This window comes from Schistocerca piceifrons, chromosome 6, assembly GCF_021461385.2.
Source record: "Schistocerca piceifrons isolate TAMUIC-IGC-003096 chromosome 6, iqSchPice1.1, whole genome shotgun sequence".
Lineage (NCBI taxonomy): Eukaryota > Metazoa > Arthropoda > Insecta > Orthoptera > Acrididae > Schistocerca > Schistocerca piceifrons.
Genome location: NC_060143.1, coordinates 474191462 through 474206601, shown reverse-complemented (window position 1 = coordinate 474206601; position 15140 = coordinate 474191462). Strand labels below are relative to the sequence as shown.

Here is a 15140-nt window from a genome sequence, read left to right as displayed (position 1 = left end):
GTAGTCCAAATGAAGAGTATTTGCTTTTTCATTTTAGTCCAAAAAAATTAAATTACGTTTCCTTAATTTAAGCAAACTTCATTAACAATCTTTCATAAAACATCGATAATTAAGAATTTATATTTGAAATGAAAACAGGAATTTCGCGTGCAATATGTAATTACACACAAGAAAAGTGCATTATTCATAAAAATGATGAATTTCACAATTACGAGATGTAGGTATTTCAAACTGAGCAAATAAGGATGATCAGTGCGAGACTTGAACCAGCGATCCCGTAACTGCACGCTGCAGATTCCGCTCACATACAGTGTGCATTTGCAACTCAACTGTAAAGTTTAAATCCTATTTTTCCTGTAAATTTATGAAAAACTTTAAGAACAACCCACTTCTTGGCAGTTTTTAACCGAGTTCCATACGTGTGCTTCACTACGGAGCAGGAAGCAGCCTCAGTCACTTTCATATTGCGTATTAACAGCACGACAATCAGATGACAACAGTACAGAGATTGTGGCTGTACACGATTTTTGAAACAAAAACTACATAGCGAAAGCGCGATTATGAAAAACGTTGATGAAATCAGCCTATTAAAAAACGTGATTCTGTAGCACCACATCTCAAATACTTCGATTGCCCGTTGTTCGGATTTTCCCACAGTCCATGTTTCATTACCTCACAACGCTGTGATACAAACTTACAGTCTCAGAAATACCTTCATCAAATTAAGACTTAAGTTTGATACTAATGGACTTCTCTCGGTAGGAATGCCCTTTTTGCCAGTGCTACCCTGCTTCTTCTGTCCTCCTTTCACCCTGTGTTACTGTGCTTTCTGAATTAACAGAATTCCTTCGCTTCGTCTCCTTAGTGGTCCCATATTTTGGTGCTACGTTTATCGCCGTTTCATTTCTTCTTTTATTACTTCTTTCTCCTGATTATTCTCAGTCCATAACATGTGCTCATTAGACTTCATTTCATTCAACGAATTTTATAATTCAAGTTTACTGATGATAGCAGTATCAGAAAATCTTATTACTGATACTCTTTCAACTCTAACTTTAATTCCACTCCTCAACTTTTATTTCCGTCTTAGTTTTTTCGATGTATAGATGGAGCAGAAGGGGTGAACGACTACATTCCTCTTCCCTATCCTTTCCAATCCGAGAACTTTGTTCTTTATCTCTCAGTATTATTTTTCCTACATAATTTTCCAGCAATTTTCTGCTAAGAATGTCACATCTGTATGCCAAGTTGAACAGTCCAAATTCTCCCGCAAAACTCACCCTTCTAGAGAGAATCAAGAACGCTTGAAAAAAGTTTTTGCTTATTTATGCTCCTCAAGTTTGCAATTACTTAAATAGCTACCTTTAGGGAATTGAACATGTAAGGCTACTTTGTGTACACTTCGCCACAGCTCGTACTAATTGTTCATTCTAAGAAAAATCATGGCCCGTTGGCTGACAGGGGTAGCTGTTTCGACTGAAGTCGGTCTCTCAGTTAGCTTTCTCAGTTCGACCAAGCTAGTGAGCTTTATGTAGCAGACGACAACGTACTCTGTGCATCTTTATGCGGAATTGTGCTTTTATCACAAACACTGGTAAGTGTATGTCATTTATAGATGATCGTAATCACAGGTCGACGTCAACACGAAAATATGGCTACAGCGATGTGAGTACTAGAAAACACCTTTGAAAGCTGATGTTGGCAGCGAGTGAAAACAAGTGAATATCGATCGTAAGTTAAGACACCGTCTTCGGCTCATGTCACAAGAATTTTCTCGAAGTGAAGAACTGACACCGTGGCTGACGAAATAAGGCGACTACGGTTCAAAATACCCTCTTTTAATCACACAGTAGTTTTCTGCGAATCTGATCGAGAAGAAAGTGTGTGGGGACAGCGAAGTAGGGAGTGTAAGGTGGGTAATGGGCGAGGACGAGCTCTGAGGGCTGGGCTCATTAGCCGAGGCTCATCGCATCGCGCCGAGGGTGCTCGTAGCCCCGAGGATCGAGCGGGTCCTTGGCCTCAGCTCAGCTGAAGAAACAGTCGCCACTAGCCCCTCCACGTGCACTTCCACCACATTCTAAACAACAAATACTTCACTTGCCGATCAGCTGCATCATCGGTTCATCTATAGCATTGGTTCCCAACCTTTCTTAGACCATTTACCCTTCAGTGTAATCAGAATTTGCTAGCACACCCCCCCCCCCCCCCCTCCCCTACATTATCACCTAACTAAACTGTACAATGAGAGACTTTGTTTGGAACACTTACTTTTAAAGTAAGTCCTCCTCAGATAAGAAAGCCAGCTATCCACAGTGAGGGCAGGCACTTGTTACAAAACATACTTCCTCTGCATTACTCTCCCTATGTAAAATCAACCAAGTTAAAATGTGTGCACTGTACCGTCCGTAAATCACTTCATTGCTGCACTCCTGACATCTGAACGGGCAGAAATTGGAAGATTCCAGGCTTTTAATTCTTTGTATCTCACCGCAGCCACTAACAACAACAACAACAACAATAATGTGCAGCACTATAGTAGCTCTTATGTAGTTACTGCTGTGCCGCGCTGTCAATTCATTTATCTGTTTCGAAGAGAGTAATGAAGCAATTTCTGGAAACTGCAGATATTATCTGCAACTTGGAGAAACATTATCTTGGGATATTTAGCATTTGTTACGTATATGTCTCAATTTTATCATCAGAGACGTAAGGGACAAAACAACATATGTATGTAGAGAGTTGAATATGTGAGGAACCTGTAACCTGCACCGCATTAATGCTACCAAAATGAGAAGAACTAATTTTTGATAACTTAGATAAATCAGTATTAGAGTCTTACAAAATTTTGATAATAGTGATGATCTTTTGAAAATAATTTAATTTCGTGACAAACAGAAACGAATCTTTTAGTTTTTGACCCTCAGGAAATTTCCATATTACCCCTCAAGGTGTAATTACCCCCAGGTTGGGAACCACTGACCTATGCTCTAGAAGACGAAACAAGAACCCTGACGACTGACAAGCTTTTAAGCGCGAAATGCAAGAGGCTGCCGTCACAGCATTGCCTGATGCCAGTCGCCGGCAACAAGTTGCGATGGAAACTTAAACTAGACCTGCGTTACGCGACTTGTAGTAGGCGCGTGAAGCAGCCCCATCAAGCACACTTCAGCTATCAAGGTACTTCTTTAGTACTAAGGGGGCCAACTCCCCTCAGTGACCACCATTATAAATATTAATCCGCGAAGTAGTATAGATAGTTCGAATTCCCCGTCCGACAGATCTCTGTTTTCTTGCAACAATCGATACCATTCTCGGTGGTCTTTTCTGTTCGTGTACTACGAAAAGAAGCCTCTCTGGCTGTAGGCAATGCGAGGAGCGGAGAAAAAAGCCATAACTTATGCGTCATGAGAGGTTGTACGAAGGGTAATGTTTCCTCGGTCAGTATTGGCAACCAACGGAAGGGATCACCTCGCACCGATCAGCAGCTGTGGTATAAATAAGGCACGGAAATAACACCGACGCGCGGAGAAGGATAATACAAGGCGATTTTTTCCACCATGTAAGAACTCTAGGGACTGAGCGATGAGAGGACACGGAACAAAAAAGGTCTAACGAACGTATGACCATAAATGTATGGTTTCTATGCTAGAGACAATTTATTGAATCATACAATGTTACAGAGACTGCGGTCTAATACGCGCTGTACCATGCAGCCACAGTTACAGTACATCCTGTAAATGGTTTTCATCTGCCTCACCGCATGCGTGTACGCGCCGTAGCATGTTCTGTCTCTCACGTTCACATTGGCCAGGCTGCATCTGAACAGTGTCAAAGGCAGCATGAATACGCTGCTCCACTGTCTCCACATCTGGAATGGGCTCTACATACAAGATACATTTGAGATGGCCTCATAACCAGAAATCGCACGAGTTGAGTCCGGTGAATGAACAGGCCATGCAACTGGACCCCATCGTCCGATTCATCGACCAGACGTGATTGAGATGCGTCCGGACGTTAACGGTGAAGTGGGCGGAGATCCATGATGTAGCAGCAACAAACCCTTCGAATCATCAAGGGCACTTCTTCCAGCAGGTGAGGCAAAAAATGGTTCAAATGGCTCTGAGCACTATGCGACTCAACTTCTGAGGTTATCAGTCGCCTAGAACTTAGAACTAATTAAACCTAACTAACCTACGGACGTCACACACATCCATGCCCGAGGCAGGATTCGAACCTGCGACCGTAGCGGTTGCTCGGTTCCAGACTAATGCTCAGAACCGCACGGCCACTCCGGCCGGCGGTGAGGCAGTCACCCGCATGAAACGCTGACAGTTCTGGCCTGTTAGACGATGTGGAAGGATAACTGGTCCCAAAATACGGTCGCCAAATATCCCGGCTCACAAATTCCGGCTGCACCGATGCCGGTGATTCGCTGTCACCATATATGGGGGTTCTGCATACTATCCCCACAGATGAATTATGAAAGTTGAAGATACCACTCCGCGTAAATGTGGCCTGATCTGTGAATAGGATGGATGAAGAAACCACTGACGAAACTGCTCCCGATGTGGGAAGTACTTCGCCTGTAAGCCCTGCAAGTGATTATAGATAGTACCAATTGTCATGGAGAACGTTCCTCACAATCGTCTGTCTTACCTTGTATTGGCGGGCCAACTGCCTGGTAATGACACTGCAGTCGTCTTCACGTTTTCCTCCAAGTCTAGTGTCCGAACATTACGGGTAAATCATTCATGATTTCCTGAAACAACCCTGTCTCTGGCAAACGGCGAAACACTGTTGAAAACATTGAACGCTCTGGTTGCTGTAGGCGGGGATAGGTCTCATACAACCTTGCCCCCCGTCGCCATGTCGGCAAGCTCTCGATTCGAATACGGAACCGCTGTATACAACGCTGTATCACATCCACTACTTGCAGAGGCAACACGAGAAGTGAATCTGACACAACGTTACGAATTATTATCGCAGAAGAGGGCTCTAGGGCATGACGTATGAGGAACAATACCACCCTCTAGGAGAAAACCAAGCATACTGTAACTTGACTGCATGGTACAGCGCGCATTAAACCACAGTCTCTGAAACAAAGTACGACTGAATAAATGGTTTCTAGGATAGGGAACCCTGCATTTCCGGACATTAAGTTCATCGGACGTTTTTTGCTCCGTATCCTCTCATCGATCAATCCCTAGAGTTTGTACACGTTCCAAAAATCACCGTGTAAGGACATTCGTGTCTAAACATACTCGTTGAATTATTTACTTATCAGCTGACCCACAGAAGCTTATTGTGTGCTGTGTAAGCGTGGCTTCAGCATCGCTCATATGGGCAATCCCGACAGCAGCCAACATTCTTTCATAGAAGTTCATAATCTAAACGAAAAGGAAGTGAAGGCGTCCTCAAATTTACTCAAATACTTCTGTAATGGCAGCAAGGTCATTACTAACGTTGCAGGTGAGCTAGAAATAGTTTTCACACTTTAAAACATATTATCAGTTACAGATGTAGGGACTGTGGAAATAAATTATCGAAGGATGTTTTCCATGATTCTAATTTGGCTAAGATTATGACTATAGTCGAATTAAGCAGAAGCAATACCAAAAAAGGTTTTCGCGCCAAAAAGTGTTCAGAACTGCATTGATGCTTTAAAGATGCAGCTAAATCAAGAAACTTTTTCCTCTACTGCAGCCGATGCCACTAACCACAAAAACAAGATGTTCTCTAAGGTTGTAAGGTATTTTGATCCTGAAGATACTGTAAGAAATAGACTTTTAGACATCATTGAACTGGCTGATGAGACAACTACTGATGTTCTCAGTCTGATCAAGTTTTCACTGAATTTTCGCAATTAAGATGTAAACAACCACAATACATAATGTGTAGATAACAGAAATTTAAATTACAGGAAGCGTAAGTATGTGTTGAAACTGCTTCAAGAAGACAAGCATTTGGTGAAACCAAATTCTCAGATTACATACTGCATTAGATGTAGATACGGAAACGCTGCTCTTGAAAATATATGGACATTTGTCTTTGCCACTCATTCCATGAAAATGCGATGTAGTTGTAGAGTTGAAATTTATTAAGATCAAATCTCCCTTAAACTCATGGTCAGATGTTAGTCAGCCTCCTTAAAACCATGATCAAATTTTAGAAGCCCTAGTTAGTACCCTCTTTTCTCCCAATATTAACATTAACGCCTAACTACGCTTTGGAATGAAAAATAATTTTCTTTGAACAGTAACTGGTTCTTACGTTAACAATTTTTGTAGAACGATGAAGCAACTCTCAGTGCATAGTAAGTGCTTGCTATCTATATCAGGAAAGGAAGCTATATCCACATTGCGGATAGATATTTGCTACAAAGACGCGTCACCTACACCAACTCTCACCTCAGCGACACTTTAGTTATCCACACCCTGCACTCCCATTTAAAATCAGAGTTAAAAGTCGTGCACTATAGTTACTATCAATCACTAGATAGCTGGAATCTTCACTTATGAACTGGCATAAATTGGAAGACTTCATGTTGCCAATGCTTTGTGTCTACAAATAATAATAATAATAATAATAATGCTACTTTGTAGATCCTACAACAGTGTGATAACCACTATATATTTATACACACAACCCTGTATTTTCATGAGATAGTGAAACATATGTTTTAATTTCGCTGTCAAAGGTGCACGCTATGAAGTGTATGTGCAGTAAGGAATACGTGGGGAACAGGGCATATCATGTTCCTACATTCGTTTCACAAGCTGTACTCTCCTCCACATCGTTAATGCTAATATTTGAAAAACTTAATTATTGATAATTTATTCGTAACAGAGATACGAAACAGTGATAATAGTAACGAGACTTTAAAAATAAATTTTGTTATCGAAACCACTGAACGCTTTTGATTTTGAACTTCAGGGGGGTAACAATCTCCTGGTGTGGAACCACTGGACTACTGTTACCATCGGGGAAGTTATGGCGGTGTTCAGTTATGATCGATCTCGCCTCAACAACTGCAGCCGGGTGAAACGCTATGAAAGAACCATGAGAAAAGCTGGCTAGACCCAGTTTAGAATAATGTGGTGACTGACACTAGCTCTTTTTCATCTCATCCATTAGGGACCTAAACAATAGCGGGTGCTTTTAATTAATAGTGCCACCGGGTCGTTTCAAAATTCTTATTCTTTCATTAGGTAGCTTCCGAACCACTGAAGACTTATCTTCAGATAGCTGGTAAATACAGCCAGCACTTCACATTTTATACAAGGTGCAGATGGGATTGAAGCGCTGCGATTCCAGTGACTAAATGCAGCTGGTATAAATGTGAAGTGCCGAGTGTAAACACCAACCGTCTGAAGATAGGGTTTCAGTGGCTCTAACGATAGCTAATTGAAAAATAAATGCTGTTAAAAAGCATTATAAAGCCACTGGTCGGAGTATAAAAGTATCCAATATGACAACTGTTATAGCGGAGCCCTATCATTACAGTTCTTCCACCTCAGGAGTCGGTTATTACAGACAGCTGCGGAAGACAATTGCGGCCACAAAAGCAATTATTGTATTTTGTTTTCCTGATGTGCTGTTTCTCAGTACACTTTAATTTTACAGGGCGATGTCGGCAGCTAGTGGCAAAACTGAGTCGTAAAGTGATGAAGCTATTACGATGTTGCTAGGCAAACCGTTACAGTAGGTTAAACGGATTTTGAATCTCATAGCAGTCTCTGGCGAAGCCATTCTGGACTCCGCGTGTTGTGGTAGCGATGATACTGCTCCCTTCCAAGGCTGTCCGTCAATTTTAGATTTCGTACTGCTTATTCTGGTACGGAATAACAAACATAGATTTAGTGCCTGATTATTTTTAAGTTCAGAGTTTGGAAGTGTTGAAACAGACGATAATTTTAAGTATCCTGGAGAAACTGTGCAGCTAAAAGCTAATGAAACAATCTAAAAACAACGGATGATACAAGACTGCTGTTGAACATGACTGGCAAGCTACACAACTGTGTTGCGGAGCAGGATCGATCCCTACCTTTCGGCTGCAGCGCACTACAAACAAGGACGCCATATGGGATGACTTAACTCTTCCGATTGGCAGAGGATAAAGTGACTGACAGCTAATTTTTTGAAGGGCAGTTACCTCAGCAAAAAGCTATCGGAATGATCTCGCTTGGCTTCTGTTCACATTTTCTTTGTGCTCTTTGTTCGTCTGAATGGGGAGTAGTACCACATTTACGATCATTCTCAGAAGTGCGATTATACGGGGTACCAAACAGAATTTGTGACTGGACTTTTTGGTACGGAGGACGACACATGTTATCTTGGACAGAGTGTCATTGTCGGACGTATAATTAACTTCGGTGTATCCCAGGGAAGTGTGTTGAGACCCTTTTGCTCATGTTGTATATGAATTCAAATGGCTCTGAGCACTATGGGACTTAAAATCTGAGGCCATCAGTCCCCTAGAACTAAGGTCATCACACACCTCCATGCCCGAGGCAGGATTCGAACCTGCGACCGTAGCGGTCACGCGGTTCCAGATTGAAGCGCCTAGAACAGCACGGCCACACCAGCCGGCTGTATATTAATTACGTCGCGGACAAAATTAATAGTAAGCTCAGACTTTTTGCAAATGACACAGTTGTCTGTAGTGAAAGGCTGCCTGAAAGAAGCTACATAAATATTCGGTCAGATTTCGATAAGGTTTCAATGTGGTGCAACGATTGACAACTTGTTTCACACATTCAGAAACTTAAAATTGTGCGCTTCGCAAGCAATATCGTAGGACTATAGTGTCAATGACTCACAGTCGGAATCGGCCAACTCCTACAAACACCTGGGTGTAATACTTTGTAGGGATATGAAATGGAATGATCTCTCACATGCTCAGTCGTGGGTAAAGCAGGTGGTACACTTCAGTTTATTGACAGAATACTGGGAAAATGCAATCAGTCTACGAAGGAGATTGGTTATGAATCACTTGTGCGAGCCACTCGAATGTGCGTGGGACCACTATCAAATTAACAGGGCTTATTTAATGTGCACACTCATCTCGAGGCAGGTGAAAATTCCTGACCCCGCCGGGTATCGAACCCAGGACACGGTGCTCGGGAAGCGAGAACGCGACTGCGAGACCAGGAGCCGCGGACGGAAAGGGATAAACCGCTAATAACTGGTACAATGGGACGTACCCTCTGCCATGAACTTCACAGTGGTCTGCGGAGTATATACGTAGATGTAGATTTAACTCCACTTCGTTTGAAGCCAGCAGTGGGAAGAAGCACAAAAACGATAGGGTTACTGCGGGCCTGCAAAGCAAAATCAATACCGCACGTTAACTGGCGCGTGTGAATATAATCAGAGGGCAGCATAGCTGTTCGCTGCCGTAGCCACACATCGTGATCGGCAACTGCAAACCGACAACGCCGCTCTCTACCCATGCTCAACACTGCTCGAATGTCTGTAACTCTATATTGTAAACCCCCACATACGTGTATTCAACGATGTTGCAGGACTTGTCCCTAGTTGCGACTTATATACAGCCTTTGGGATATTACGGAAGTAACATTCTTCGCGCCTTAGCAAAGAAATAGTAAAGCCCCATTCCTGGAAGATTAACTCCCACGAATAAAACACGGTTTCAAATTGTGATTACTTTATAAACGAGTTAATGTGCTAAATATTCGACGTTAAGCGTCTGAGCGTCAAAAAGTTTAGAAAACCTTTGAAATTAATGTAAAGTTTGCTGGAAGTTGCGAAGTGTTCACATTCCCAAATACTGGATGAATACAGTCCTGGTATTTGCGCGCCGTTATTTATGCAGCCTCAGGACAAAACACCGTTTCTAGCTGCAATACTTATCTTATTGTGTTAAACTTATAATCTACCTCTTAATGAGCAGATTGTGATGCGAAATACTGAAAATCTAATTTTTCTTGCCCTCGGAAACCGATAGACTGAAAACTCGCAACTCGTATGAGACTTATGTAGACGTACCACCTCCACACTGGAGTAACTGCCTTGAAAGGTTTAATGAAGGACATAAACCTAGCTGTTGGATAAGGTTTCTAAAGGTATTCGATAAATAGAAAGTCGTTAGTATTGTTAGTCAGTCAAATGAATTACAGGTTGGATTGACGGGAGCCTACTGCCAAACACGAATAAAAAAAAAAGACGTAGCCTACTTCCCCAAGAATTCTGCTCGTTCAATAACCATCACAGTACAATTTTCGAAAACCTGCGCGTATGAAGGCGTATTGACAGTCCATCTACGAATCACTTCGTTTCTGCAGATACTGAAGATCCAGCACTGCCTTTTTAAGAAATCCTATGAGTACACGGGCATATGTCTCACAGGCAAACCAATGCAGTAAAGCGGCAAGGTAGATAGAAGAATACCCGAGAAAAGCTCTTGATACTATGCGCCCAGACATGTATCGGATGAAAAGTATTGCCTTTGTGGGTAACGCCTTTTTCCTACTGATCAATGCAGTCACGAATCACAACTCGACGGACAGTTTCGATTTGCCAGCACCGCACTTCCCTCTCCATATCCTTTGGAGATCCAGCATTTCTCGCAAGAAGACTGCAGAATAAATTCTGTTCTGTTTGGAAAAAGGATAAAATGCAAACCTGTAGCTCTAACGGCAGGCCACGAGTCGTACCTGGCTAGTTCAGTCGCAAAACCACCGTGACAATTTTACTGTTCTGAAGACAAAAACTAAAAGGATTATATGGACTGATTGAGGTTTAATGGTATGTCATCGACGTCATTAGAGGCGGCACATTTTCGTATATGACACGAAGGTGGAAGGAAATTGGCCGTGTCCTTTTTGAAGAACTACATAGCGAAATCTGCCTTAATCCACTAGTGAAGAGATTATATACGAAAGAGTAGGTGCATGTATGGATGTGACTTAAGCACGCGTATTCTCTGAAAACAGCACTTAACAGTAGAATATTTGCTGTTCGTCAACTACCGTTGACTGACGAAATAGAATGTCAATTGTGCCTCACTGTCGTTTGCACTTGCGAAGAATCCATTCTCATCCGTTTATTGAAAGGTACTGACGACATGTTTCGGATGTTTCATCGCTCTCTGAAATTTAAAACCGGATGCTTCACTTCCGAAACAGATTGTTGATTAATTGCTTGACAAATATTCCTGTGTCTCGGTTATTGCTAACCTCCATCTGTTTTCGCCAGCAGCAATTTCAAAGCGCCATATACTTTAAATCAAAGTTGCACATTGAGATTTCAGACAGACATCCCCCTCAGGTCATCAGTATAGGTGTCCTCGTTTTAGTGTACCACCTTACGGCAAAAATGAAAGCCGATTAAAGTACTTTTAAAATAGTGGTGCACGTCATTATCATGCAGTGTTCCATAAATACGTAGATCAACAGCCAACAATCGAGTACTGCTCTTCAGACAACCACCTCCCTCGCACCTCGCAGTAAGACCTACAATCGCACCAAAAAGTATTGGCACACGTGCGTATTTATCGTTGCTGGTTACAAACGCCGCACTTTCCGGTACACAGTACATGTACGTGCTACCTCACATACCAGACATTACAATTCTGCCCATAGTGCCTACCATTAACAAAGAAATGCAGTGTTATGGGCAAACACGTATCTCCTCTGCACACAAAAAGTATTGGCACAGAGCATGGCATCTCGGTATATTGCTGGGTTTTCAGGTACCGGAACGCCATCTGCTGACACATTAGACACTGCGTGTTGTTGACGGCCCGGTCGCCAGTATGTTGCTGTAGTGCGCGATAGTGGTCAGCATGGGGCCGAAGAAGAAGGAACATTCAGTGGCGTTGCGTGAGAGAGTGGTATTGCTCCATTCACAAGGGAGAAGCTATCGACAAATCGGAGCAGAGGTGTCTGTGAGCTACACCACGGTAAGAGCCATCATTCAGAAATATAAAGAGACTGGAACAACAGTGAATAAGTGTCGTCCTGGACGTCCAAAAGTGCTTACAACCCGAGAGCGTCGCCATATCATCGCACTTGCTCGGAAGGAACCTGCTACAAGTGCAGCAACTATTGCTGAGATTGTTCAGACAACGTCCGACAAGACGGTTAGTGTTCAGACTATACGAAATGTGTTGAATGAGGCTGACATGCATGGACGTTCTCCCAGGAAGAAGCCATACATTTCGGAAATTAACCGGCAGAAACGCCTGCAGTTTGCCAAGGACTACATCAGCAAGCCGATGGAGTTTTGGAACACTGTGATATTTAGCGACGAATCGAAGTTCAATGTGTTCGGATTTGATGCAAGAAAGAAAATTTGGCGCAAGCCGAATACGCACCTCGACATCAAACACATGCATCCCACAGTCAAACACGGTGGGGGCGGTATCATGGTCTGGGGCTGTATGGCGGCTTCCGGCGTTGGAAATCTAGCTGTAATTCACGGCACAATGGATCATATGAGATACATTGACGTGTTGCGAGGTAATTTACACGCTAGTGCACAGAAATTGGGCCTTACTGGGGTGTTTCAGTTCCAGCAAGACAACGACCCAAAACATACCGCCATGAAAACCCGGGAGTGGTTACTGTACAATGCCCCCAGAAGGGTTCTAACACCACCTCAGAGCCCTGATTTGAACCCCATTGAGAACCTGTGGGCTCATCTTGACACACAAGTCAGAAAAAGGCGTCCGTCCGGTAAAAACGACTTGGAGAAAGTGCTCCTGGAGGAATGGTCGAAAATTACCCCTGATATCACCCGGAATTTAATACAAAGCATTCCTAGGCGTTTACGTGCTGTTATAGATGCTAAAGGGATGCACACTAGCTATTAGATGGTGAACATCAATGAAGAAAACGAACACACTGTCCGATTCATATGCGTGTGCCAATACTTTTTTGGGTGCAGAAGAGCGATGTTTTTTTTCATGACACTGTATGTTACTTTAAGGACAGGTGATTTTGACATATTTGTAAACTATGTAATGTAAGGTGTCACATGTATGGGTTCTGTTCTGAAATATATGTTTCGTTTAACCTACAACCACTAAAATGTAACTGTGCCAATACTTTTTGGTGCGATTGTAGCTGTCGTGTAAGTTTCAAACGCAGCGATGACTACAAATCCCGTGCGCAGCGGAATGAGTCATAGATATTTGTAGACTAAAATCCAACGAGATGTCTTAAGGATGCAAGCGGTAAAAATCGGTAACGTTTCAGCACAATCGACAAATCATACCGTTTGTACGCGTTATAACTAGAATTACACAACATTCGGCCCATAAGCATATCGCTGGCGCGTATTCAGAAGTATTAAAGCGAGACCAATGTCCTTCATGGTGGGTTTTCGCTATAGAAGACTGTTTTAATCCCGCAATACTGACGGTAGACATTTATCTGATAACGATACAATACGATACTCTCTGAACACCTGCTTTTCCTAGTCACTTTTTAACTCGAGCCCTTGCTTGTCATAGGCGACTGAAGTGGGAGTGCAAAGGGTACTTCAATATATTTAAATCAGAAATAGTATTTTTTTAAATAGGGCAAGAGACTAGGTACTGCTCTCTGGAATTCCACACATTTGGCGATCCCAGTTAATACAATTGTAATTTTCAGAAAATCATTACATGATAACAGAGTTTCAGTTCCATTCAGATAAGACTGTATGGCATGGGAAGTCTGTGATACATCCAAATGTATAACGCTTGGGCATGCCAGTGATTTTTGTTGCACTTTTTTTATTATCACTAGTAGAACTGAAACAACCACAGTGTCCAATGCCACTTCCAAAATCACATTCAGAACACTATATATGTGTGTGTGTGTGTGTGTGTGTGTGTGTGTGTGTGTGTGTGTGTGGGACAGGCAGCAGGCTAGTTATTTTTTATGCACAGATCATATTTCAGTTGAGGTATTTTTATATGATACTGTAGATCCCACAAAACTCAAAAGGGGGGAGTGAAAAACAACACAACAGCTTGTTTGTTAAAAATTGCTATCACAATTAGGAACTCATTTTGAAGTTTCTGTGCTTGTAAAATGCAATGATTTGCAGGGACTGGCATGTTCTTACCCACCAATCTCCATTAGGTAGATGATAACCTGAAGTTTTATGCAAATTTCAATCAAGTCCAAAAATGAAGGTAATTTTGTGCTTGTGGATCCCATAGCTTACAACCAAGATTATTTGCCCTACAAAGGTGAACATTCTGGCCAATTTATGAAGTATGTGTAATGATTGTATGACATAATTATACTCTGCATCTACACTTTCAATTTGTTTCCTATGACAGATGTCTATCTTACAATTTTATGATGATTACATGCTTATGGTTCAACTTTTGTAACAACATTACGAACCAAAGCTCAGACTTTTCTAAGTTCACGGAAATAGATTTCCATGTACAACTGTGAAGAAAGCCAAGTATGCCACAAATCATTGCCACCCATCAGTCCTTTGACATCTACTTCTGGATAAATGCCTCCTCTAACATTTTCCATGCAATGAAGTTTTCAGCTGTATACATGGAGCATAAATTCATGAAATAAGTGTTACTTGAAATTTCTTTCTTTCACTTGGCAGAAGTTACCACAAGAACTGAACAACTCTCTTTAAAATAATGTATGAAGTATCAGCTAATCTCTTAACAGAGATATCTAACAACAGTAAATTTTTTGGAAAGTGCTTTTTCAAGCAAATTATTTTGAGTAACATTCAAGAGTAACATTCAGAGTTTCTCTGGTTAGCTTTAACTTTCTGAGCTGTCATACTTCTTTTTAATTTTAGATCAGCTACATTATAATGCATATTTAAATTCCGGAACTTAGCTCTTAAAAAATAGCACTGGTTCATACAAAAAGTGTAAAGGAAAACATACTTTGCAACATTAGCAGAATCACTCCACAATAATTACGATTTTTCTCAAAATAGCAATGCACACTATTACATTTATTAATAGTGAGATAATCTATGTTAGTAAATAAACAGTCATAATCTTTGAAGCTGTCACATGTAGTTTGTTTACACAATAATAGATTCCTGAAAGAGTAAAATCAAATTTCATAGTGGCAGCTTCAGTCTTGAGCCATCAAGACATTTCATGAATTTGTACCAAGGGTAAAGTCAGTTTAAAAACC

At 41.8% G+C, this 15140-nt stretch overlaps 2 protein-coding genes across 5 annotated transcripts in view; one reads left to right on the top strand and one right to left on the bottom strand.

The window, feature by feature from the left end:
* Positions 1-15140, top strand: part of LOC124802406 (serine palmitoyltransferase 2) — a 420470-nt gene that overhangs the window by 314803 nt on the left and 90527 nt on the right. The gene's annotated exons all lie outside the window — the stretch shown is intronic.
* The window catches only part of LOC124802404 (reticulon-4-like), a 377134-nt gene that overhangs the window by 360036 nt on the left and 1958 nt on the right, over positions 1-15140 (bottom strand). The gene's annotated exons all lie outside the window — the stretch shown is intronic.